The following is a 27,679-nucleotide window of genomic DNA, read 5'->3' as shown; positions in this document are numbered from 1 at the left end:
CTATGTACAAGTTACCTACATCTAAAATTTCAAGTATTTAAACCCAAAATTCGCGGAGGAATTTGGTAGAAAATACAATGGTCAACTCTTCCAACTCTGATCTCTTGGCAGCGAAATTTTCGCCCCAAAAACTGATTAAAAAGCTTGCTGCATGTCTGAATACCCTTTATATAGAATTTAAAATGTTTATACCCAAAATTGGCTTAATAGTTTGCTAGAGATTGCAAATGGCCAAACTTTTAAACGTTGACCCCTTAGCAGCCAACTCTTCGGCCAAAACCCGATTAAAAAGCTTGCTCTATGTCTGAATACACTTTATGTAAAATTTCAAATATTTAGGCCAACAATTAGCTAAGTAATTTCGTAGAGACCGCAGAGGTTTATTTTTTTTTTACTTTGACCATAATTATGACCTCTTAGCATTTATTTTTTTTGGCTCAAATCAAATCATAAAGGTAGATCCATGTCCAAGTAACCTATATCTAACATTTCAAGTATTTAGACCGAAAATTGGCGGAGGAGTTTGGTAAAGTTTTCAAAGGTCAAATCGTTAAACTTTGACCCCTTAACAGCAAAATTTCTGGCCGAAACCCAATTAATAGATTTTCCCAGATCCCAATACCCCGTATGTACAAGTTCGAGTCTGTAGACTGAAAATTGACAGAGTTATTTGGTACAGAAATGTACACAGGCAGACACACACACATTTTCACTTATATATATATATCTGTGTGTGTGTGTGTGTGTGTGTGTGTGTGTGTGTGCACATAATAGTTGAAAGAAGATTCGGTATCAGCCGTCATTCAATATACCTTTTTGGATTCAGCTCATAACACCAGGTTCTTTTCGTCTTTTTTATCTTATCTTCTTTATATTAATAAAGTAGCCGCAGGAATTCCTCTCTGGACAAAAGTATCATAGAAGAGACATTGCGAGCCTATCCTTGTTTTATCGTTATTTCCATGGCAGGTGCTCGTCTGAACTCCAATCTCTGGTCCCCCCTCGCCAATCTTTCACGAAAAACACCCGTCTAGCTGAATGCACTGTCAAAAGTTTCCCCCACTCTTTATCTGTGCCTAAATCAAAACGCGGATTCCATGAACAAAGCTTCTTTCTTAGAACTGCACGCCTGTGGAACTCTGTTCCGTCTGCCTGCTTCCCACCGGACTACAACTTGGATGTCTTCAAGTCCAACGTTAACAAATTCCTAATGAACCGCCCCCTTAAGTAAACACTTCATCAAATCTCCACACTAACGTAATGTACTTGCAATAACCCTTATCCCTAAGTGGCTTCCGGGCCTTGATAAGTGGTGATCACTGTGTAAAAAAAAAGGATTACAACAACAGATATCACATACAAATTCAATTCTTATGTAGCTTTGGAACATCATTTTAGGCTCATTCAGTCATGATAATAAGATACTACATTGCATCCTACAAGCAACACCATCACAATCGCAACATCATTAAAGGAATAGGTCTCTATTTTTCTCTCTAAATATTTAGTCTTATTACTGCTACCAGTTGTCACCAGAACTAATTCTTCACGTTCCATAGATTCGCTAATTGCACCGACCGTAATTGGCTCATACATACATAGACCTAACATAATTTTTCCAATTTCCGATTCATAAATAATAAAGATTTCATCGCCAAAATCTGTCCATTCTGATTGGCTGAGTTCTGAAAATTCTCATATTCCAGAATCCAGTTCTTTACTTTATAAACGAACAGTTACTATAATTAAAATATTTCGTCACTAAGAGACATATTATTTCGCCCGACGTGAAGTTTATTTAATACATAGGTCATTAAAATCGCATGTATGTGTATGTGTGTGTATGTGTGTGTGTGTATGTGTGATACAAATCTCTGTAATAGTGGCGTTGTCGCTGTGGGACTGCGGTTCCTTATTAGGGTCCATAGTGTGTGTAAAGGAGTTACTCTTCTCCATACTCTCCCTCTCTCTCTCTCTCTATCTCTCTCTCTCGCTCTCTCTCTCTCACAGCGTTTTCCCCTTCATTAATAGTTCTGATTATAGTTCGTGCCTGCATGTATTTGCTTGCATGTGTCTGGTTGGCTATGCGTCTTACAATGCGATAACATTTCTTCTTCTTTTTTTTCTTCTTCTTGTTCTTGTTCTTCTTGTTCTTGTTCTTGTTGTTGTTCTTCTTCTTCTTCTTCTTCTTCTATTTTTTTAATTATCAATTTGTTTCTGTTCTGTTTTCTTTTTTTCTTTCCTACACAATTTTATTGTGTCGAGTGTTTTTTAATATATTTTTATTTTTTTTACTAAGTTACGTTTTTAGACGCTAGCCGTTAGTCTATTTTTTAGATTATACGTAATATCCCCACCTGTGGCCTAAGTCCTGTGTAATCTTTAACACACACACACACACACACACACCATATGTACATACTCATGGGAAGAGGAAGGAATTTTCTAACTAATCTGTACATTCACCTAACATTTTAATAAACAAATCATGCTATAATAAGTGAATTTAATCTGAAAATTTTATCTAAAAAATTATCTCGGTCCGTCTTCTGCATAAGTCCCCATAACAGTACAGAATAGTTAACAAAGCCTTCCTCCTAAATAATAACATTATTATCTCAGCATGCTCCCTCGTAATACAGTTGAATGCAATTTCAATTAAAGCCATGGTAAAATTTCAGCATGAAAGCTTTTATATTCATTTGAATAAAATTCACACCAAAACTAATTGAACGATCATTATCAATTTTACAGTACAGCTGCTAGGCGAAGAGTGGGAAATGTAGGATATTTTCCATTATTATCCAATTGCGTCATTTACAAATAAACACTTTTTTTGTTTACTTTTATGGCCCTGAGCAATGCTGGGTAGCCCAGCTAGTATTTTATAATAGTCAATTCTTGAGATGGAGCCGAAATGTAAATTGACTGGGTGAGCAGGGGTAGATGTAAAGTAACATCTACGATGTTAGTTATTCTTGTGTATGCTTGTATGTTTTTATGCTCGGCTAAATACTTTTAAGAAATACAGCACAACCCTCCACAAAGTTTGTATTTTCTTGATCGGCGTTGCCTCAAATGAATAATATTTAAAAATTAGACAAAATATTTATTCTTTGACCCTAAACTGATGCAAATATTTGCAGGAGGGGCGATTTTCCAACTGTTTAAGGGACTAACTAAACGGGAGTAATTATAATTATTTTATTCAAGGAGTTTTTCCTTTATGCCAACACATTCCTCTATAAAAACTAATCTATAAAAACAAGAAGTCTCTGTTTATATGTTCGGAGAGAGAAATGTGCCGGATGCAGAAGAAAGAGGAGTGGGGAGAGGGAGAATTAAAACAGGAGAGGAAGAAAAGTGAGAAAGCTAGAGAGACAGATAAAGTGATAGAAGTTTTAATAAGAATACCTTATACTAGTGTCCAGGCAATGCTAGGTATTCCTGCTTGTTTATTTAAACTAGCATTTCAGCCCGGCGTTGTCCCGGGTGTTTGGAGGCATATTTTGAGCAAGAAAAAAAAAAGTGGTAGTAGGAGAGCAGGCTTTACGCATACTGCAAAGGAGGAAAAGAACGGGAAAAAACCTGATGTCTTTGCTGTTACAACTACCGCCAAACCGGAAGTGACGTAGGTTTAAATTAAGGCTAGACAATCGAAAAGAAAGGTGACTTTCGAAAATATCGGTGAAAAAAGCGACCCCCTGTAGAAAAGTGCCTAGTTGAAGGTGAAGATATTAATGTTTTTAGCCAATTTTTCGATATTTGTCATCTGAAAGGTCAAACTTCAAACGATACTGATCTTAGTAAAATATGTCGCCTCTGTCGAAAGTGTTAGACGTGCAAACATACATACATACATTTATATATTGGTAACTAAAATTTTTTGACCCAAACCGATTAAAAAGCTTGCCCTATCTCTGAATACCCTTTATGTCAAATTTCAAATGTTTAGACCAGAAATTGTCTGAGTAATTTGGTAGAGACCGCAGAGGTCAATTTTATTTTTAATTTGACCCCTATTATGACCCCTTAACATTTATTGTTTTGTGCTAAAATCAAATTATTAAGTTAGATCCATGTCCATGGAACCCATATCTAAAATTTCAAGTGTTTAGACCCAAAATTGTCGGAGGAGTTTGGTAGAGTTCTCAAAGGTCAAATCGTTGAACTTTGACCCCTTAACAGTCAAATTTCTGTCCGAAAATGGATCACAAAGATTTTCCCAAATCCCAGTACGCTGTATATCAAATTTCGAATAGGTAAACTGAAAATTGGCAGAGTTATTGTGTAAGGAAATGTACACAGACAGACAGACAGACAGATACACACACACACACACACACACACACACACACACACACACACACACACACACACATACTTAAACCTTTATAGATATACTAGCATGGGCGTTGCCCGGATGTTTGGAGGTGTATACTGAGCAAAAAAAAAAAACAAAAAAACGTCAATTTTTTTTTAACTTTGCCCTCTATTATGACCCCTTAACCTTTATTGTTTTGGGCTCAAATCAAGTTATTAAGTTAGATCTATGGCCAAGGAACGTATATCTAAAATTTCAATTGTTTATGCCCAAAATTGTCGGAGGAGTTTGGTAGAGTTCTCAAAGGTTGAACTTTGACCCGTTAACAGCCAAATTTCTGGCCGAAAACCGATCACAAATATTTTCCCAAATCTCAGTACCCTGTATATCAAATTTCGAGTCTGTAGACAAAAAATTGACAGAGTTATTGCGTAGGGAAATATGCACAGACAGACACACACACAGACACGTTCACTTTTATAGATATATAGATCGATTATGTTTTTGTTGTTACTTTTTGAGCCACACTCGGTGAGTCGCGAGAAGAAATGAGGGCTCTTACACATACCTCTTACTAATATTTATATTCCGATTTTCTTTTATTTCTACGATTTTCAAGTTACATAATAAAATAAAATTAATTTAAATGTTGCATTTTTCTTTTATGAATGCCAAGCGAATATGAACAAAACGCATTTTACTTATATGTAATTTCAGAATATATCAGATTATTGCGTATATCTTTAACAGTTTAGTAGATATTTGTGAACAAACAAACGGATATGCATTACAACTTTATATGTAATGCACTGACAATGTCGCATTACTCTTCCGGTGTTTTTTATGGTCTGATATTCATCAAACCTATTTTGTGACCCTTCTAGACGCTAAATATAATGAGCTTATTATGCAGTCTCAAAGCAGTGTCGAGTACAGTCTTCCAGTAACTTAATATTCTTTAATTCCGTAGATACACACTCCTGTGTATATACACACTGTGCTGTCTTATTTATTATTTGCCCTTGAATGTAACAACAATATTATCATAATTGGTGATTCTGTTCAAGTCTTACCAGCTGGACTTAACTAATCTGTCGAGTACAAACATGTTTATTCACAAACAAATCTAATTATTGCAAAGCTATACAAGCTCCGATTATCTTTAGCATCTACTTGAGCATTATTTGTTTCTACCAATGACATAGCTTGAACTTATTACTTCACATGATTTACTATTTAGTATGTATAACAAATTAGTGATGATTACTTATTAAAACACTGTCTTTTAAGGTATCCTGGCATCAATCATTGCCAGAAAATGAGGAACACTTTCTTTGCAATCAGTCGGGAAGTAGTTCAGTGGCACAGTGTTCCAAATGAGGGCAGTTCTAGGAAAGACACTTTTTTTTTATGGAATCTGCGATTGGAATTAGACACAGATAGAGGGTGGGGAAAATTGTTGATAGTGGTTGTAGCTAGACAAGTGTGTTTTGTGAAAGTTTGGCAAGAAGGATCATAGATTGGAGCTCAGACGGGTAATTAAATAATGCATTATTTACTCTGAAAATCGTACAAATATCACAAGCTAATTTTCGGTATTGCACGCTTCTACATTTCTATTTTTGTTTACGCTAAGGGAATTTTCCTCTTGAGCATACGGAACTTGTATGGTAAACTCTTGCTTTTAAAATTGAACCGTCTTTAATCAATATTCAACAAAGTTTTTGAGAATTACAAGTTGAGCTTGATGAAGAATTAAGTTATATCTTGGATTCATTCGCAGCATCACTGGATTATGTTTTGATTAAACCAAAAGCATCATTTACATTTTTCATTCTAGCTAGATACTGTCACTTAAATCATAGTTCAAAAGTGATTGCATAGGCCGTAACACAGAAAAGACAACATGTTTACAGGTTGCTGGGGAGGGGTGAATTGAGATTTTTATCAAGTCACTCCCTGCCCCAAGAAATATCAGGGAAAATTACCACCTAGCTAGATTTTTCGTTGTGGAAATCTTCACTGGTTTTAAAACCTGTCTGACTAATAATAAAATCAGGAATTAGAGTCCACATTGCATGGAAAATAATGGAAATATCCACAAGAACAAACGAACAGGATGGGATTAAATATAAGACAGTACATATTAGTAAAACTCCTGAATGTAAATATTAAATTGCTATTAGACTTCGGTTCTGATTTGTCCATAATCAATTTGCATACATGGAAAAAGTTTAATAAATCATTCATGCTAAAAAACAAAGAAATTGCCAGATCGATGTCTGGTAAAAGAATTAAATTCGAGGATGAAATTATTGCCAATCTTACTTTAAAAGGAACTATTAAAAGATTGAAAATGCTAATAATAAAAATTCCAACAATTTATTTGGCACAAACGCGAGCCATCAATTTAATTTGGGGGATTTATTAGTCAAAAGATTTTGTCAGAAAATAGGCAATTTAAAGCAATTCTAAGAAGCGAAAAAAAATACTATGTGAAATTTCTTCGAACCAAACTGTCTATATGAAAGCACCAAAGACGTATCAAATATATATATATATATATATATATATATATATATATATATATATATATATATATATATATATATATAAATATATATATATATATATATATTTATATATATATATATATATATATATATATATATATATATATATATATATATAGCAAATTAACAAAAAACGCTGAATAAAATAAAGCATATAATTCGAAACGACGTCAAAAAACAACAAAAAACGTAAGCAAACAAAAAAGCATTACAAACGGGTAGTTATTTTGAGACACAGACAGGGGATCAAAGCGTTAATGAAAAGGCAAAACCCAATGTTAAACCGAGTCGCAACTATACTCGGCAAATACGAAGTTGCTCCGACCGTACCAGCTTCCAACATTTCAGTTTCTTTGTATGAACACCTACTATATTAATTGAGCTTGCAAAATAGAATTGGGATCTGATTCAGAAACTAATAGATGATAATACTAAAGAAACACAGACATTAAATCAAATTGTAAAGAATTGGAGATATGGTTTACATAGTCTGTAGCCCCAAACAGAAGTCTCCAAACCCAATTGTGATAAACTCTGCGAGCAAAAAGATACTGCAGAGTTAAAGCTTTGGAGAGGGTGTTAATGTGTGTTCATTTACTGATAATAATGAACTATTCCACTTATAAAGAATGGGAAAATATGCTTCTCAGTGTAAGCAGGTGTTTATTTTTGTGTTATGCACTCGTGGTATTCGAACTGACGTTTACTCACGCTCATCATTTGTTGTATTTCCTGTTCTGTTCAATATTTTTTGTTTCCACTAATTATCCAGTTGTGCCTTTATTCTGTACCATTACAGGGTCACCGAAATTAGTTCATACGTTTGCATCCTTAATAATTTACAAAGGTCAATACAAAGTAGAAGTAAATAAAAAGTAAAAGTTGTAAAATTACATTTATAGTATAACATTGTATTCTACTTTCAATTTAATGAAAAATAGTGCAATGTCAAGAATAGAATTAAAATATGTGGACTTTGTAAAAAAGAAATAAATGTAATAATTCAAACGTTGCTGCTGAATAAAATTATATTTATGTCATACAATAAAAACACTTGTGTCCATGGTGACTGATTAAACAATCGTTTGCATGTTGATCTGTTATTTATGTCATTTATTTATTTCATCGTCTTACTCTCCTCTTCTTATACTGTTGCTTATAATGACTATTCCTTTCATTTTCCCTCTTTACACCAGTTCTCGTTTCAGTCACCCTTTTCCCTTAACATTCATTAATATAATAAATAAACAAGATTATCACGAGTCAAATAAGCCAAACAAGTAATGATACCTCCGGATTTATAAAATTCAGACATGAGCAACAATAGTAATATGTAAACTCCTTTATTCTAAACGTTTAGGCAAATGGTTGATATGCGAAAACAGATGACTACCAAACCGCAAATATACTTGATAAGACTATCTGTTTCTTAAAAGGCAAACGGTTTGCTCTTTTCGACTGTGTTTCTTTCACTATCTATCGTTTGATTTGCATTTTTTTTTTTGCATTTAGAGTCAGTTAATTTTGGCTATTTTGTAAGAGGAACCAAACCATTCTCTGGTGAATTCTCTCATCGTCTTTCTCATCTTGCATTTCATCCGGAATAATTCAATGAACAAAAATAACATTGCTGTTCTTAAACTTCTATTCTGTCATTGAATATCGCTCTAAAACAATATAATGACAGAATGATAAACAATATGGCTTCCTCGTTCCAGCGTTTTCCCTTTTTTCATAAAACCTTGATAAATATTCCCTACAACAATAAACACAGTCTCTCAGCTATCACATTAAATTATTAAATACAAATGATTACATTAAATTATCATATAGGAGCTATCACATTAAATTATTAAATACAGATTATCACATTAAATTATTCAGTACAAATAATTGCATGAAATTATAAAATACAAATTATCGTATTAAATTATTATGTACAGATATTTACATTAAGTTAAGAAAATTAAAAATGATTACATTAACTTATTAAATAAAATAATTACATCAGATTTATAAATACAAATAATCACTTAAAATTATTAAATACAAATGATTACATTAAATTATTAAATACAAATGATCACATTAAATTGTTAAATACAAATGATTACATTACATTATTAAATACAAACTATTACACTTAATTATAAAATAAAAATGATCACATTAAATTATTAAATAAAAATGATTACATTAAATTATTAAATAAAAATGATTACATTAAATTATTAAATACAAATGATTACATTAAATTATTAAATACAAATGATGACATGAAATTATTAAATACAAATGATTACATTAAATTATTAAATACAAATGATTACATTAAATTATTAAATACAAATGATTACATTAAATTATTAAATAAAAATGATTACATTAAATTATTAAATACAAATTATTACATTAAATTATTAAATAAAAATGATTACATTAAATTATTAAATACAAATTATTACATTAAATTATTAAATACAAATGATTACATAATGTTATTAAATACAAATGATTACACAAAATTATTAAATACAAATGATTACATTAAATTATTAAATAAAAATGATTACATTAAATTATTAAATACAAATGATTACATTAAATTATTAAATAAAAATGATTACATTAAATTATTAAATACAAATTATTACATTAAATTATTAAATAAAAATGATTACATTAAATTATTAAATACAAATTATTACATTACATTATTAAATAAAAATGATTACATTAAATTATTAAATACAAATTATTACATTAAATTATTAAATACAAATGATTACATAATGTTATTAAATACAAATGATTACACAAAATTATTAAATACAAATGATTACATTAAATTATTAAATAAAAATGATTACATTACATTATTAAATACAAATTATTACATTAAATTATTAAATACAAATTATTACATTAAATTATTAAATACAAATTATTACATTAAATTATTAAATACAAATGATTACACAAAATTATCAAATACAAATGATTACATTACATTATGAGATACAAATGATTACATTAAATTATTAAATACAAATTATTACACTAAATTATTAAATACAAATGATTACACAAAATTATCAAATACAAATGATTACATTAAATTATTAAATAAAAATGATTACATTAAATTATTAAATACAAATGATTACATTAAATTATTAAATAAAAATGATTACATTAAATTATTAAATACAAATGATTACATTAAATTATTAAATAAAAATGATTACATTAAATTATTAAATACAAATGATTACATTAAATTATTAAATAAAAATGATTACATTAAATTATTAAATACAAATTATTACATTAAATTATTAAATACAAATGATTACACAAAATTATCAAATACAAATGATTACATTACATTATGAGATACAAATGATTACATTAAATTATTAAATAAAAATGATTACATTAAATTATAAAATACAAATTATTACATTAAATTATTAAATACAAATGATTACACAAAATTATCAAATACAAATGATTACATTACATTATGAGATACAAATGATTACATTAAATTATTAAATACAAATTATTACACTAAATTATTAAATACAAATGATTACACAAAATTATCAAATACAAATGATTACATTACATTATGAGATACAAATGATTACATTAAATTATTAAATACAAATTATTACACTAAATTATTAAATACAAATGATTACACAAAATTATCAAATACAAATGATTACATTACATTATGAGATACAAATGATTACATTAAATTATTAAATACAAATGATTACACTAAATTATTAAATACAAATGATTACATTAAATTATTAAATACAAATGATTACATTACATTATTAAATACAAATGATTACATTAAATTATTAAATACAAATGATTACACTAAATTATTAAATACAAATTATTACACTAAATTATTAAATACAAATGATTACATTAAATTATTAAATACAAATGATCACATTAAATTGTTAAATACAAATGATTACATTACATTATTAAATACAAACTATTACACTTAATTATAAAATAAAAATGATCACATTAAATTATTAAATAAAAATGATTACATTAAATTATTAAATAAAAATGATTACATTAAATTATTAAATACAAATGATTACATTAAATTATTAAATACAAATGATGACATGAAATTATTAAATACAAATGATTACATTAAATTATTAAATACAAATGATTACATTAAATTATTAAATACAAATGATTACATTAAATTATTAAATAAAAATGATTACATTAAATTATTAAATACAAATTATTACATTAAATTATTAAATAAAAATGATTACATTAAATTATTAAATACAAATTATTACATTAAATTATTAAATACAAATGATTACATAATGTTATTAAATACAAATGATTACACAAAATTATTAAATACAAATGATTACATTAAATTATTAAATAAAAATGATTACATTAAATTATTAAATACAAATGATTACATTAAATTATTAAATAAAAATGATTACATTAAATTATTAAATACAAATTATTACATTAAATTATTAAATAAAAATGATTACATTAAATTATTAAATACAAATTATTACATTACATTATTAAATAAAAATGATTACATTAAATTATTAAATACAAATTATTACATTAAATTATTAAATACAAATGATTACATAATGTTATTAAATACAAATGATTACACAAAATTATTAAATACAAATGATTACATTAAATTATTAAATAAAAATGATTACATTAAATTATTAAATACAAATTATTACATTAAAATATTAAATACAAATTATTACATTAAATTATTAAATACAAATTATTACATTAAATTATTAAATACAAATGATTACACAAAATTATCAAATACAAATGATTACATTACATTATGAGATACAAATGATTACATTAAATTATTAAATACAAATTATTACACTAAATTATTAAATACAAATGATTACACAAAATTATCAAATACAAATGATTACATTAAATTATTAAATAAAAATGATTACATTAAATTATTAAATACAAATGATTACATTAAATTATTAAATAAAAATGATTACATTAAATTATTAAATACAAATGATTACATTAAATTATTAAATAAAAATGATTACATTAAATTATTAAATACAAATGATTACATTAAATTATTAAATACAAATGATTACATTAAATTATTAAATACAAATTATTACATTAAATTATTAAATACAAATGATTACACAAAATTATCAAATACAAATGATTACATTACATTATGAGATACAAATGATTACATTAAATTATTAAATAAAAATGATTACATTAAATTATTAAATACAAATTATTACATTAAATTATTAAATACAAATGATTACACAAAATTATCAAATACAAATGATTACATTACATTATGAGATACAAATGATTACATTAAATTATTAAATACAAATTATTACACTAAATTATTAAATACAAATGATTACACAAAATTATCAAATACAAATGATTACATTACATTATGAGATACAAATGATTACATTAAATTATTAAATACAAATTATTACACTAAATTATTAAATACAAATGATTACACAAAATTATCAAATACAAATGATTACATTACATTATGAGATACAAATGATTACATTAAATTATTAAATACAAATGATTACACTAAATTATTAAATACAAATGATTACATTAAATTATTAAATACAAATGATTACATTACATTATTAAATACAAATGATTACATTAAATTATTAAATACAAATGATTACACTAAATTATTAAATACAAATTATTACACTAAATTATTAAATACAAATGATTACATTAAATTATTAAATACAAATGATTACATTACATTATTAAATACAAATGATTACATTACATTATTAAATACAAATGATTACATTACATTATTAAATACAAATGATTACATTAAATTATTAAATACAAATGATTACATTACATTATTAAATACAAATGATTACATTAAATTATTAAATACAAATGATGCCATTAAATGATTAAATACAAATGATCAAATCAATTATTAAATACAAATTATTACACTAAATTATTAAATACAAATGATTACATTAAATTATTAAATACAAATGATTACATTAAATTATTAAATACAAATGATTACATTACATTATTAAATACAAATGATATCATTAAATGATTAAATACAAATGATCAAATCAATTATTAAATACAAATGATTACATTAAATTATTAAATACAAATGATTACATTACATTATTAAATACAAATGATTACATTACATTATTAAATACAAATGATGCCATTAAATGATTAAATACAAATGATCAAATCAATTATTAAATACAAATTATTACACTAAATTATTAAATACAAATGATTACATTAAATTATTAAATACAAATGATTACATTAAATTATTAAATACAAATGATTACATTACATTATTAAATACAAATGATGCCATTAAATGATTAAATACAAATGATCAAATCAATTTTTAAATACAAATGATTACATTAAATTATTAAATACAAATGATTACATTACATTATTAAATACAAATGATTACATTACATTATTAAATACAAATGATGCCATTAAATGATTAAATACAAATGATCAAATCAATTATTAAATACAAATTATTACACTAAATTATTAAATACAAATGATTACATTAAATTATTAAATACAAATGATTACATTAAATTATTAAATACAAATGATTACATTACATTATTAAATACAAATGATGCCATTAAATGATTAAATACAAATGATCAAATCAATTATTAAATACAAATGATTACATTAAATTATTAAATACAAATGATTACACTAAATTATTAAATACAAATGATTACATTAAATTATTAAATACAAATGATTACACTAAATTATTAAATACAAATGATTACATTAAATTATTAAATACAAATGATTACATTAAATTATTAAATACAAATGATTACATTAAATTATTAAATACAAATGATTACACAAAATTATTAAATACAAATGATTACATTACATTATTAAATACAAATGATGCCATTAAATTATGAAATACAAATGATCAAATCAATTATTAAATACAAATTATATTTTTAAATAAATACAAATTATACTGAGGGCTTTTTTAAAGTTGGTTAAATAGCTCTTCCTGTTTTGTAATATTCTAGAAGCGTGTGCAATGTTTGTTTGTTTTTGTTTTTTTTTGCTTCGTTTGATATAAGATGTAATATGTGTACGAGGTAGCATCGCAGGTTACAAAGATATATATTTGGGAGCTGAAGTAGTTTTTATTTTTTACAAAGCTGATGGATATTCAGTTGTCGAATTCCATTTTTTTTTCATTATGATATTTCCTGGAAAGGTGTATCTTGGTAGCTTCTGCCTGCTCTGAATTAGGCTATCTTCTGTTTTAGTCAAATATATGTCCGAGATACCTTATTCCTTTCATAAAGCAAACGCATATCTTTTCTTTTATATGGGATGATGGGGAACGATAAAGAAAATACAGGTAGCTAACGCTATGTTGTAAAGTTAGTTTAAAGCACATGAAGGCCTGGTCACCTGATTCTAATTTAGATTTCCTAGACATGGGGAGGGTGTTACGAATATGGACTCCAAGTCTGTGCATGTGTCTGTCAGAGTTTTTACAAGATGGAAGATAACCTGAATTTATTGACTTAAAATCGAAAATGCTATGTTCATTATCTTAGTTACAGTCAAACCTGATTTATAGAAACTGACCACTTTTATGCAACTTATTCAGAAAATAACCACTGACCGTAAGGCGTCTCACTCTTATGGTGTGACCCTTTGGCTGTTATCATAGTGTAGTATCTGTGTTAACTATTGCAGACAGGGCCAAGGGTCAAAACATTATTATCATTAATTAATTTGAGCGACGGTGGGGTGCTAAATCGATTATTATGATTAGAAAAATAAACAATTAGATTGGGAAAAAGTGATTGACAGGAAATAATAATATCGCTATAAAGTGATGTGAAAATAGAAAATAGACGTAAACATGATTTTTGGTTTGCATAAACAAATAACTAGATTGAGGTTAAATCAGCTGTTGGTTTTACACACGTGATGAGATGTAGATTTAGGGAGATTCTAGTCAGTCGTTAGCTGAACATCAGAGAGAACAGACCACTCAAGGGGAGGGTCTCTCCATGACGCAGGGAGCGGCGTTTTCTCAGACAGCCAAGATGTGAAGACGTTGTAATCTCTGAAGATGCCCTGCCGGAATCATGAAAATAAATGGTCGCATATAATCCAGGTATGTGCTGTGTTATTTACAGCTGTTAAAAAGAACTGTTCGTCTACAACTGTTTCGATACGTCCACGTCAATCGTTTTCTGTTAGAACTGTTTCATAAATGTTAAAATATACACACTAGATGATCAACTAAATGATACGACGTATCTACATTTACACGTACATGAATATACAGATAATATATATAACCCAACTATTCAACATGTACGTCGTTATGTGACGTATTCATATACACATTAAACAACGTAACATTACTGTCTCTATGGTTCAAAAAGATATTGGCAACCACCCCTTAGTCTTTTTACCAATATTACTATCTATACTTTTGCTCTGCTAATGAATCTTTTCTTCTGATCGTTGAAGGTCGTGGCTCCGAGCAATGGTGGCGAACAGCCATATTATCACATTATCCCAAAACTAAAGATTCTTCCTGGATCCGATCCTAGGGATACTAACATTCTATCAAGTAACATTTTGTACATTTTATGTGACGCAAAAAAAGGTAATGTTTTAACACAAAAAAATGCATCTCGGCAAATCAGTTTTAGGATGACTCATGATCAATCTTGCGTAAATAATGACAAATGTATTTGTACAATATTCCTGAAAAATGTCACTGATAGCTTTAAAATGATTCTGCTTGTCTGATTTGTTCCACTCGGTTAGAATCACAACGCATTTAGTAATGATTGCTGCTTCCTATCATTCGGCAAATCAATAAAAGTCTTGCCAAATATTCCATACCGTTTTTGCATGCCTTGCTGAACATTAAAACAATCATCCCAGATTGCGACTCATCTCTCCAAAGCTCTGAATGTAAATTGATCCCAATCAATACCAATAAAATATTGATTTAATGCTAACAATCTCATGTTATTTTTTTTTATAAATCACAAATAGGTCATTTTAACTTACATTACTAAATCTGACTTAATTTCTTAATGTAAAAAATTAATTCATTAATTATATACAAAACGTAATTCTTTAACGTATAAGTATATACAAAATGTAATTTTGCAATTATATCCAAAATTCAATACTTTAATTATGTACAAAACTTCATTGTTTAATATATACTTATATACAAAATGTAATCCCTTAATTATATGCAAAAAGTAAATATACAAAACTTCATTCTAAAATTCTATACAAAACTTAATTCTTTAATTATATACAAAATTTAATTGTACAGTATAACATAAATTGTATAATTATATAAAAAAACTTTATTTTATAATTATATGCAAACAAAACTTAATTCTCTCATTATATACAAAGTTTAATTCTAAAATTCTATATGAAACTTAATTCTATAATTCTATACGAAACTTAATTATATAATTATATACAGAACTTAATAATATAATTATATACAAATCTAAATTCTATACAAAACTGACTTTATTCTATACTTAACTAAATAATGAAAAAGTTGACAAGGTAACGCACCGTAAATAGTTTTTATGCGCCCATATTTATCAAGTTATGTTATAAGTTTTAACATTTTAAATACTTGTAAGCATTAAGTAGACAGAATGTTTAGTGAAATTACTTGTTAGTTAAGAGAGGGGGATAATTAACTCTTTTATATGCAAGAATTTTAGACAGTGGAGATGGATGAAAAGCGAGATATGAACAGAGTATGTAAGCATGTCGAAGCTATTGATGTTGCCAAGAAGTTTTGTTACCATGGTGATACCATAAGAGGACAAATTTAATGCATCCAAAACCAAGATTCTATTTTTTCGTCACTAACTGTCCGATTCACATTCTAGTTCCATTTGAAATCAATGGCTCTCGTCTTGAGGTAGCATGCTGCTTTGATTAGCATCTGTGACTGATCTTCACTCCTGATCTGAAATGAAACACTTACGTCAAATCCATTGCCAAGATCGCCATAAAAATGGTTGCATGATTCTATCGTTCCAGAAAGTATTTCACTCCCGACACAATCTTCTGCCTGTAAAGAACTAAATACATCCCAAGAAGTACGATGTGTGGGGAGGAGTTGTTCAGAGCACCCATTCTTGTCTGGACAAGGTGACAAAACCGACGTCAAAATCTAATGGGCCATGTCCTTTTCTCCTCCCTATTGGCAGGTGCTCGAATGAGCTTCCCTCTATTCATCTTCATCATGTAAAGCATTCACAGCAAACACTCGTTTGGCCACGATCAGAAATTTCCCTGACTCTCTATTTGTGCCTAAAACTAAATGAAAATTTCATGAGCAAAGTTTTTTCCTAGAACTGCTCATGTGGAAAAAAATACTGCAGAGCTGCTTCCCAGCTTACTATAACATGGTCATTTTCGAGTCCAATGTAAACAAGTTCTTTTTGAGCTGTCCTCCGAGCTTTGATAAGCGGTCACTATAGTATATAAAAAAGTGCTTGTGTGATTGCAAGAGTTATGAGAGGAACTTCTGCCATTACGAACCATCAAAGTGTTACCACTGTCGACGAAAGCAAGCATCTATCATGCATTCGTATACATTGTAATATGGATATTAAAGCATGCCAGTGAGAGTTGAGGACATGCGCTGCATGAAGAGAAATAATATGAGAATGATACGATGGATGCATAATGTATCTTAAAAATGGATTTAGTTCTGTTGACCTAAGAGGAACATTAAATTTGGACAGTATAGAAAGATGTGTGAAAAATAAGTGGTCATATTGAAAAAATAGATAAGAATTCTTGGTTTAGTAAATGTAGAACAGTTGAGGTAGAAGGTCCAGTTCGCATGGGAGAACAAGGAAATATATAGGAAGAAATGATAAAAATAGACTTGAGAGAAAAGGGATAAATAAGGGCCGTGCAGATATAGGTTGATTTGGAAGTTTAGTTTCTTAAAAACGTTGAACACATGTTAGTATGTAAAACAGATGTTTAAAAATGAATTAGATGATGATTACGAGGAAGAGGAAGCTGATGATGATTATGATGATGATGATGATGATGACAACGCCGATGATAATTTGAAATCAATTTTTTTAGCAAAATCGAAGGGCACACCTCGACAGCCACATAATCATATGACACAGTTTACTTTAATTAGATTCAACTATTGCATCTGCTTTTGGATTAATAAGGAGAAAAATACTTTCAAATGAGAGTATGTTTGGAAACTGTAAGTGTGTATATAGTATCCAATTACACTCAACAGAATAGACCTAGGTAAGACTGAACAAGCAAGCAGGTCAACTGAATTTGACGATTAACATAGCTGTTAAGTTCAGTAATGATAGGGCAGAGACAGACTCGTAACATCTCTTGTATGAAAAAAGGAAATAGAGAGGTTAAAAAGTCCTTGACTACTAAATTTCGTCTTGAAGCACCTTGTTGCCACAAACTTCTGGGTCAAACCTTTACTCCTGATCTGAAATGGAAAACCTACATAATATCCGTTGTCAAAATCACTGGTAAAATGGTTGCATCATTCTACCGCTCCAGAAAGTATCTCACTCTCAACGCAATCCTTTGCCTGTACAAATGTTAAATACGTACTAAGATGGAGTAGTATTGCCACATCTGGGATGGAGCTCCTAAAAGCATCCTTTCCTACCTTGGTAAGGTATAAAACCGTCTTCGAAATTTAGTAGTCAAGGACTTTTTAACCTGTCTACTTCCTTTTTTCATAGAAGAGATGTTACGAGTCTGTCTCTGCTCAATAATTACTTTTATGGTAGGTGCTCGACTGAGCTCTAATCACAACTGTGTAAAACGGTGTCAACAAATGCTCGCTTCGCTGCAACAATCGCCAACAACTTATTCACTCTCTACTTCTACTCAAAACTAAACGAAAATTCCATGGGCAGATATTCTTTTTTGCCCGTCTGAGGAACGCAATACCATGGGGCTGCTTTCCGCCTGACTATAACATAGTTGTCTTCAAATCTAATGTGAATAAATGTCTATTGTGCCGTACTCTTAGATAATCGAACCTTACCCAAGTTCTACGATGACTGATCTTGCTGTCTTATCATCTAGCAAACACTTAACCTTTATCTCAGAGTGGCCTCCGGGCCTTGATAAGTGGTAACCTCACGAGTAAAAAAAAAAAAATGAGAAAGAGTCACAACATATTTTTTAAGGCAGATCAACTAAATATCATTTAACATAATTGTTTAAATAGGAACCAGACACCATCAATAGCAGCCATTCTCCGTTGTGAATCCAGACTTTATGTAAACTCCTCTAATGGAAAACTAATTCGACCATTGGTTTACCCCTCATAAACCAACATCCTCTCTTAACAAATGTGTAAGTTTACATTCATCGTATGTAAGCGAATTCCTCTCAACAAAATTATTGCCGCTCTTTAATAACGGCATTTGCTGATAGAAGCGATTCCTACTCGGTTTTTGGCTGCAAGTCATTTGTATTTTTGTATGCAAATGCTTAACCCAATGGGCCGACTCTTTGATGATATTATAAAGAGATTAATTTATATGCGCTCGAGTGTGTTGTTGTGAATGGCTAATGCAGAAGTATTCGTCGGCAGGGAATTGAAAGCAATTCGAATTTAGAAAAGGACGTCATTTCGACAAACTTTATTAGAAAATGTAATTCATTCCTAATTCGTAAGAGAAACATAAACAGAAAAATTATGAAAAAAAAACAATGTAATATTTTATATCTTTAATTTAGCCATGACACAATTTCAAGAAAAATGTTGGCTTTACGCAAAAAACGTAATCACACCAAACTCCCACTCGGGTTTCATTGGATTTATCTCTAAGAAACCAATCCATACAACCATTTTATATATATATATATATATATATATATATATATATATATATATATATATATATATATATATATATATATATATACTTCATTTATTCACATAATTTTAATATACGAAAGTATAGATTTATGCGTAAACTTTAAGTATTTACTTCAAAAGTGCTCAATACGTAGGTAGAGCTAGTTAGTAATTTATAAAATATATATGGCGATTAAGCTACACTGAATATTCTGCGTTTCATCCAACTATAGGATTCGTCAGGCTTATGCGCATAAGCCTGACGAATCCTATAGTTGGATGAAACGCAGAATATTCAGTGTAGCTTAATCGCCATATATATTTTATAAATTACTATATATATATATATATATATACACTTAGGGGATTAGAACAAGAGTCTAAAGAGCAGAGTATATTTTAATGTATTAGTAAATTCATTAATACAATTAAAATAAAAGAAAAGAAAATAGTACTCATTGTAATGTAGATATATAATAAGCTCGATAGGCATATATGTCCTAAAGCTACTTTAATATTAAGTAAGATGATTGATAATTTATAATTAAAATTAAAAATTAAAAATCGGTTTCATAAGGAAGAACAAACAAAATTAATAAATTGTACGATCGTTTCGGAGACGATGTTTTTATTGTGATAGACAATGAGTCTTGGACAATAATTTTATCATACAGTTTTTTGAAACAAAGTCTCCTCATCAGCAAATATATTGGGTGTTTTTTTGTTCTAACGGCCTAAAGGCGCCAAAAATTAACTTAGCATTTATTAAGTAAGGCAGATGTATCTGGAAAATATTTAAACTATAAAGCAAAATAGTTAAAAATGTTGATAGACAAAGTAAGATTAAATGAACATAAAATAAAAATAAAAATAAAATAAAATCTGGTTGAAAGGTTTAAGAGAGTGTAAATTTTAAATATTTTTAACAAAAATATAAATACCTTTTAATGGTTCGCCTTCTAAAAGTTGTACGTATCATCGTCAATGCATTCATTGGGGTGGTAAATGTAGTTCATGAATGCTTGAAAATGTTGATATATACAAACTTTCAAAGGTGACGCCAATGGAATAATATTAACAGTTAAAATCGTTAGTGATGTTAAATTTAAAATCAGAGAGAAAGAGTGAGAAAGATAGAGAAAGAGAGAGGAAATACATGTACGTTGAACTCGGCGGCGATCGTACTAGAATGGGCAGGTTTAAATAAAGTATATATAAGTAATGTACGAAAGAAAGAAGCGTTAATATTTTTGTAAAAGCATATAACAAAAAGGAAATAATTTGCAAATAGTTTAACAGTTGTAATGGAAAAATATATACAGCGAGAGAATCCAATACATCAAGTACAAAGCGAGCGTTCGATCGGAAATAAATCTTTGTTGTTTTCTCTCCAAAAGAGTAAGAGAGAGCGTGAGAGAGAATAAGAGAGAGAAAGATATATATATATATATAGAGAGAGGGGGGGATAAAGGCATGTTGAACTCGGCGGCAATCGGCGAGCGATCGAGCGGAAAGAAATGCTGGGTGTTTTGTCTTCGAAGCGAGAGAGAGAGAGAGAGAGAGAGAGAGAGAGAGAAAGAGAAAAGAGAGAGAAACATACAGAAAGAGAAAAAGAGAGCGAGAGGAGGGATAAATGTGTGTTGAACTCGACAGCGATCGCAATAGATTGCGCAGGTTTAAGTAAAGTATATAAGGAAGAAACGTAAATATTTTTGTATAAGAATATAATTAAATACTGGAATAGGCGGACGAAGCGAGCGGGCAATGTAGTCATATGACAGAAGTAGGTATCATAGCGACGCCATGTTTGATTGATAAATTAGCGTTCGTTTAGCATGGTAATACCACTAATGTGGAATTTAGGAATGGCCAGAACTCATCCAATCAGAAGGAGCGAAATTAATCCTGGGAGAAATTATTGTTTTCTGTAAAATTGCAGAATACCTGCCGATGTTGACTGGGAGCGGTATAAGGACTTGTTATTTAGATAGGGAAAATAGCTACTTCCACTATAGATGATTGTGACTGTGATGATGTTGCTCCTAGGATGTAATGAAGGATTTTACTATAAGCAAGAAATGTGTCTATAATGGCGTTCTAAAGTAAATGCATAATAGTCTAGACAAAATAAATTTGTATGTGGCACCTGTTGTTGCAAACCTAGTGTACTTTGGTTAAGGGAGAATTTTTGCAATCAAAATATTGCATAAATATACTCCTATAATAGTTTTGTGTATTGATATTCATATTAAAAACCCTTTTTCCATTTATTAAAAAAAACAACCTTGTTATATGAGTCATGAAGTTGCATTCACCTGCAAAAGATCTAGCTAATTTACATATTTCTTTAAAATTAATTTTAATTTCCTATTAGTTTTTTCGGTTTTCTTATGGAACTAGCTTAAGTGCCCGGCGTTTTCCGGGTTTTTGGGGGTATGTGTTAAGCATAAAAAAAATTGTAGTAGGCAAGCAGGCTCAAACCCGTACCGCAAGGAAGAAAAGAAAGTGGTGACAAAATGTGACGTCTTTGCCGTTGTGTCCATCGCAAAACTGGAAGTGACGAACGTCAGAATTAAGGCTAGTCAATTGAAAAGAGTGAATAACTTTCGAAAATATCTGCGAAAAAAGCGACCCCTCCTTGTAAGAAAACTTCCCCGTTGAGGATGAAGGAATTAATGTTTTGGACCATTTTTTTCGATAATTGTTGTCCAAAAGGTCATGCTTTAATACGATACCGATGTCGTGAAAATCCGTCGACTCTGTCGAAAGTTTTAGGCATGCATACATACATACATACATACATGCATACATACATACATTTAAACAGACAGGTGAGATTTATATTATAGACTAGCTTGGGTTCCCGGCGTTGCCCGGATGTTTGTAAGTGTGTGTTGAGTAAAAAAGGTTGTAATAGCCAATACTGCGAAGGAGAAAATGAACGTAAAAAAAAGAACCCTTACGTCTTTGCTGTTACGTCAATCGCAAAACTGGAAGTTACGTAGGTTTAAATTAAGGCTTGACAATCGAAAAGAGGCGATGACTTTCGAAAATATCGTGGAAAAAAGCGACTCCTTCTGTAAAAAAATGCCTAATTGAGAGTGAAGGAATTAATGTTTTGGCCAATTTTTCGATATTTCTCATCAGAAGGGTCGAGCTACAAAATGATACCGATCTCGTGAAAATCCGTTACGTCTGTCAAACGTTTTAGGCGAACAAGCAAACTTACATACATACATACATACATACATGATGATGATTGCAACGTCTTGTCAGACGAGTGCCACTCCCTCAGACATTTAAAATCCATGAGCCCAAATGCCTGAGGGAGTATCTATACAAATATGATGTTACACAGTCTTAGCTTTGTACGACAGCTAAGTCTCTCTCTCGGTTCAAAATGTTGAGATCCAGCAACAAGCAAGAGCAAGATAGCCAGCAACAAATTAAACTGCAGACCAGTTTAATGCGGGTAATGGTCTTCCGCTTTATGGGTTTTTTAAATCAGAGATTTGATTCTCCTAGAAAGGTTGCTTCATCACGGCTTACAGGAGCCCTCTCTACCCCAATACACATATACACACACAAATATACACGGTGCTAGTTGGCCGTTGACCCAGAAAAAAAGAGTTCATTCGCCATACATACATACATACATACATACATCTGTTTAAACAGAAAGGTGAGATTTATATTATAGACTTACCTGGGTGCCCGGCGTTTCCCGGGTATTTGTAGGTGTGTGTTGAGCAAAAAAAAAGTTGTAGTTGGCAGGCAGGCTCGAACCCGTGATGCGAAGGCAAAAAAGAAAGTGGAGGTGTGTGTAAGGGTGTTGAGCCAAAAAAAAAAGAAAGAAAAAAAAAAGAAAATTGCGAGCAAAAAAAAAATATTGGTAGTAGGCTGGCAGGCTCGAACCCGTACCGTGAAAGAAGAAAATAAAGTGGGGGGGTAAAATCGTGACGCGTTAGCTGTTGGGCCCATCGCCTAACCGGGAGCGACGTAGGTTTAAATTAAGGTTAGACAATTGAAAAGAGGCGATGACTTTCGGAAATATATGCGAAAAAAGCGACCCCTCCCTGTAGAAAAGTGCCCAGTCAAGGGTAGAGGAATTAATGTTTTTGGCCAATTTTTCGATATTTGTCGTTCAAAGGGTCAAGCTTCAAGATGATATCAATCTCGTGAAAATCCGTCGCCTCTGTCGAAAGTTTTTGCGAGACATACAAATATACATACATACATACATACATACATTCATGCATATATTTAAACAGCCAGGTGAGATTTATATTATAGAAGATCATTTTTAGTTAACTATTGCGTGTAATTATATTCATGCAAATATTCTACATGATTGATACTTGCATAATAAAAGGGTTATAGTAAACACAAATCTTTTTCTATATATATTTATGTATGCGTATATATTTTGTTTAAAATTTTGTCTGCCTAACTCCTGTGTCAGTTTTTGATATAATAACATGAAACTTAATATATATGGTATTCGAACACAAGCAAACCTTTATATTTGAGGTTTAGTTGGGGAAAATCGGTGCAAAAGAGTGAAAATTTAAAAAAATAGAATTTTTTTAGATGAGCGAGATGAAGGTCAAACGACGGCATGACCAATATGCATGCGTAACGTAATAGTTATTGATTCATGTTTTAATTTTTAACCTTGCAGCAAGAAATTCTTCATAGCTCAGGCATTAACGTCAAAGAAAAAGTAAATCGTAACCTAAACATGTTGGTTTCGATTCTCGGTGGTGACGCATGATCATTTTTTTTTTTAACTGTTCAAACCATTACTATATATTGGGTCAAATCTATATAATAATTAATAGGAAATCTGCATTAATCAAATAATATTTAAGCATATTTTCAGAGTGGACAATACCGGGCGGCCTGCCAGAATATATATATATATATATATATATATATATATATATATATATATATATATATATATATATATATATAGTCTTTGAAGTTTTTAACATTTGAAACCATACAAAAAATTACTTTTTATCATTCGTTAAAAAAAAATCTAGTCAGTAAGTCATTTAATCACCTGCAATCACTGCATCAACTCTCTCGAATTTACTATAATACCAATTTTTATTTTTTATTTTTCAATGGATCATCAGTTGTTTACCATGAAACACTGTTTCGGGAATATATATATATATATATATATATATATATATATATATATATATATATATATGTGTGTGTGTGTGTGTGTGTGTGTGTGTGTGGGTGTGTGTGTGTGTGTGGGTGTGTGTGTGTGTGTGTGAGTGCGTACGTATAAAATAATCTTCAGTTTAATACGAGAATAAACTTAAAATAATATATAAATATTTTTAATATTTATATAAACAATCCAAACCAGATGAAAAATTCAATTATCCAAAAATGGAGAAGAGCTTGAATAAAAGAAATTCTTTTTTTAATCTGCATATAAGTAAACAACAGAAATTTTATTATCTGACAAAGAGTACTAAATTAAAAATTAAAAAAAAAACCCTTAATCTGCAGAGTTCCAAAGAATGTCTTCTTCTCATCAGAGGAAAGATAATAGCACAATATAATAATGAAATGCTATTTCAAACATAAAATAAAACTGCAAAATATGAATGCTAACATATTTGCATGAAAGAAAAAGGTTTTAAATTGCATGGCAACTGGGAGTAGATATAGCAACAAAAAGTTCTGGAAAATCAAATAGGTGGGAGAAGTTATTGGTGATCCGTAGGTTGAAATTCATATTTGGTAATCTCCAGATGCAAATCCAAGACTGGTAAGCCCGACTTTGAAACTCCGCAGATTGAAGGTTTGTTAATTTTTAGTTTAGTTTTCCTTGTCGAATACTAAAATTTCTGTTTTTTCCTTATATGCAGACTTATAAAATTTTATTTTCTCATATATATATAAATAAATACATATGTGTGTGTGTGTCTGTGTGTGTGTGTGTGTCGGGATGTGCAAATTTCCAGGTTAATAGTTGAAGGCACACTTAAAGCCACTGGGAGTGATGCACGCTTAGTTTTTGTTAAAACATGCATCTAGGAGAATTGCTTGAAGTTTACTGTCTACCCTGTCCGTGGCAACCAATTGCATCGACTGATATTAATAGTTGTTCCAAATAATTTTACTTATGGGAACTCTATATATTTTACTTATCGGAACTATATATATATATATATATATATATATATATATATATATATATATATATATATATACATATATATAACTCCGCGGATTAAGGACTATCCACTTATCTAGTGTTTCCTTTTCAGATTAAATATATTTTAAACTTATTTCAAAATGATTTTTAACATGTTTTGTTAACTGTTTGCTCGTATTATAAGCTCTATCTCCTATTTGGTTTTATCGAGCTTTTATATCTGGCTGAGATAACTTTATAAATATTAATTCTTTAATATTTATAATATACTTTAATTTTACCATCTTGGGTCATTTTGGTAAATTTAATTGTAGTTTTTTATTTTATATATATACATATATATATATATATACATATATATATATATATATATATATATATATATATATATATATATATACATACAGTGATGATCATATTTATTGGCACGGTAAAATAAAAGTTAAATTTTGTCTAATAAATTCTAAAAAAGGGATTAAATTTAAGAAAATAACAAAGTATATTATGTATTTTTAACTGGCCTTTCCGATGCAGCAATCGGATTTTAGAAAAAATAAATAACAAAGGAACAACAAACATAATTGCAAAAAACCCTTGTTCAAAATTATTGGCACGATTTATTTAATAATCAATTGTATAGCCTTTGGCCTTGATTACCTTCCTCAGTCGCTTTTCATAGTTTACAACCAAGTTGTTGCACTCTTCAGTAGTAATTTTAGCCCACTCTTCCTGACAATAATCCTCCAATTGAATAAGATTCTTAGGCTTCCTTTGCATTACCCTCAATTTTAATGTTCTCCATAAATTTTCAATTGGATTAAGGTCTGGGCTTTGTGATGGCCACTCCAAAACATTAATATGATTTCCTCAAGCCATTTCTTAGTCAGTTTAGCCGAATGCTTTGGGTCATTATCTTGCATGAACCACCAACGACGACCAAGTGAGAGCTCTTTAGCAGAGTCTTTCAGGTTTTCATCCAATATTTTAACATAATCTTCCTTTTTTATGCTACCTGTGACCTTAACAAGTCGCCCTGGTCCAGAGGCAGCAAAGGATCCCCAAAACATCAAACTGTCTCCACCATGCTTCACTGTGGGTATGGTGTTCTTAGGCAGGAAAGCTTCGCCAGATTTTCTGTAAATATAAGACACTTTATTATGGCCAAATAACTCTATTTTCGTTTCGTCAGTCCATAGAACACGTTTCCAGAATGCAACATCTTTATCAATATGACGTTTTGCAAAGGCTAGCCTTGCTTTCAGGTGCATAGGCTTCAATAAGGGAGTCTTTCTCGGACGACATGCTTTTAAACCAGCTCTCTTCAAAACTCTACCAACTGTATGTCGAGATACATTCACTCCAGAGGTGCTCTGTTCATCAACAATCTCCCCAACAGAGATCCTTGGGTTTTGTTTTACTTGTCGAACAATTTTCCGTTCATCTCTTGGGGAAAGAATCCTTTTTCTCCCTCTACCCTCTAAACTCATAACGTGGCCTTGCGATTTGAACTT

The sequence above is a fragment of the Euprymna scolopes genome, chromosome 13, assembly GCF_053919585.1.
Source record: "Euprymna scolopes isolate OS-2025 chromosome 13, ASM5391958v1, whole genome shotgun sequence".
Lineage (NCBI taxonomy): Eukaryota > Metazoa > Mollusca > Cephalopoda > Sepiida > Sepiolidae > Euprymna > Euprymna scolopes.
Note: the sequence above shows the minus strand (reverse complement) of the source record.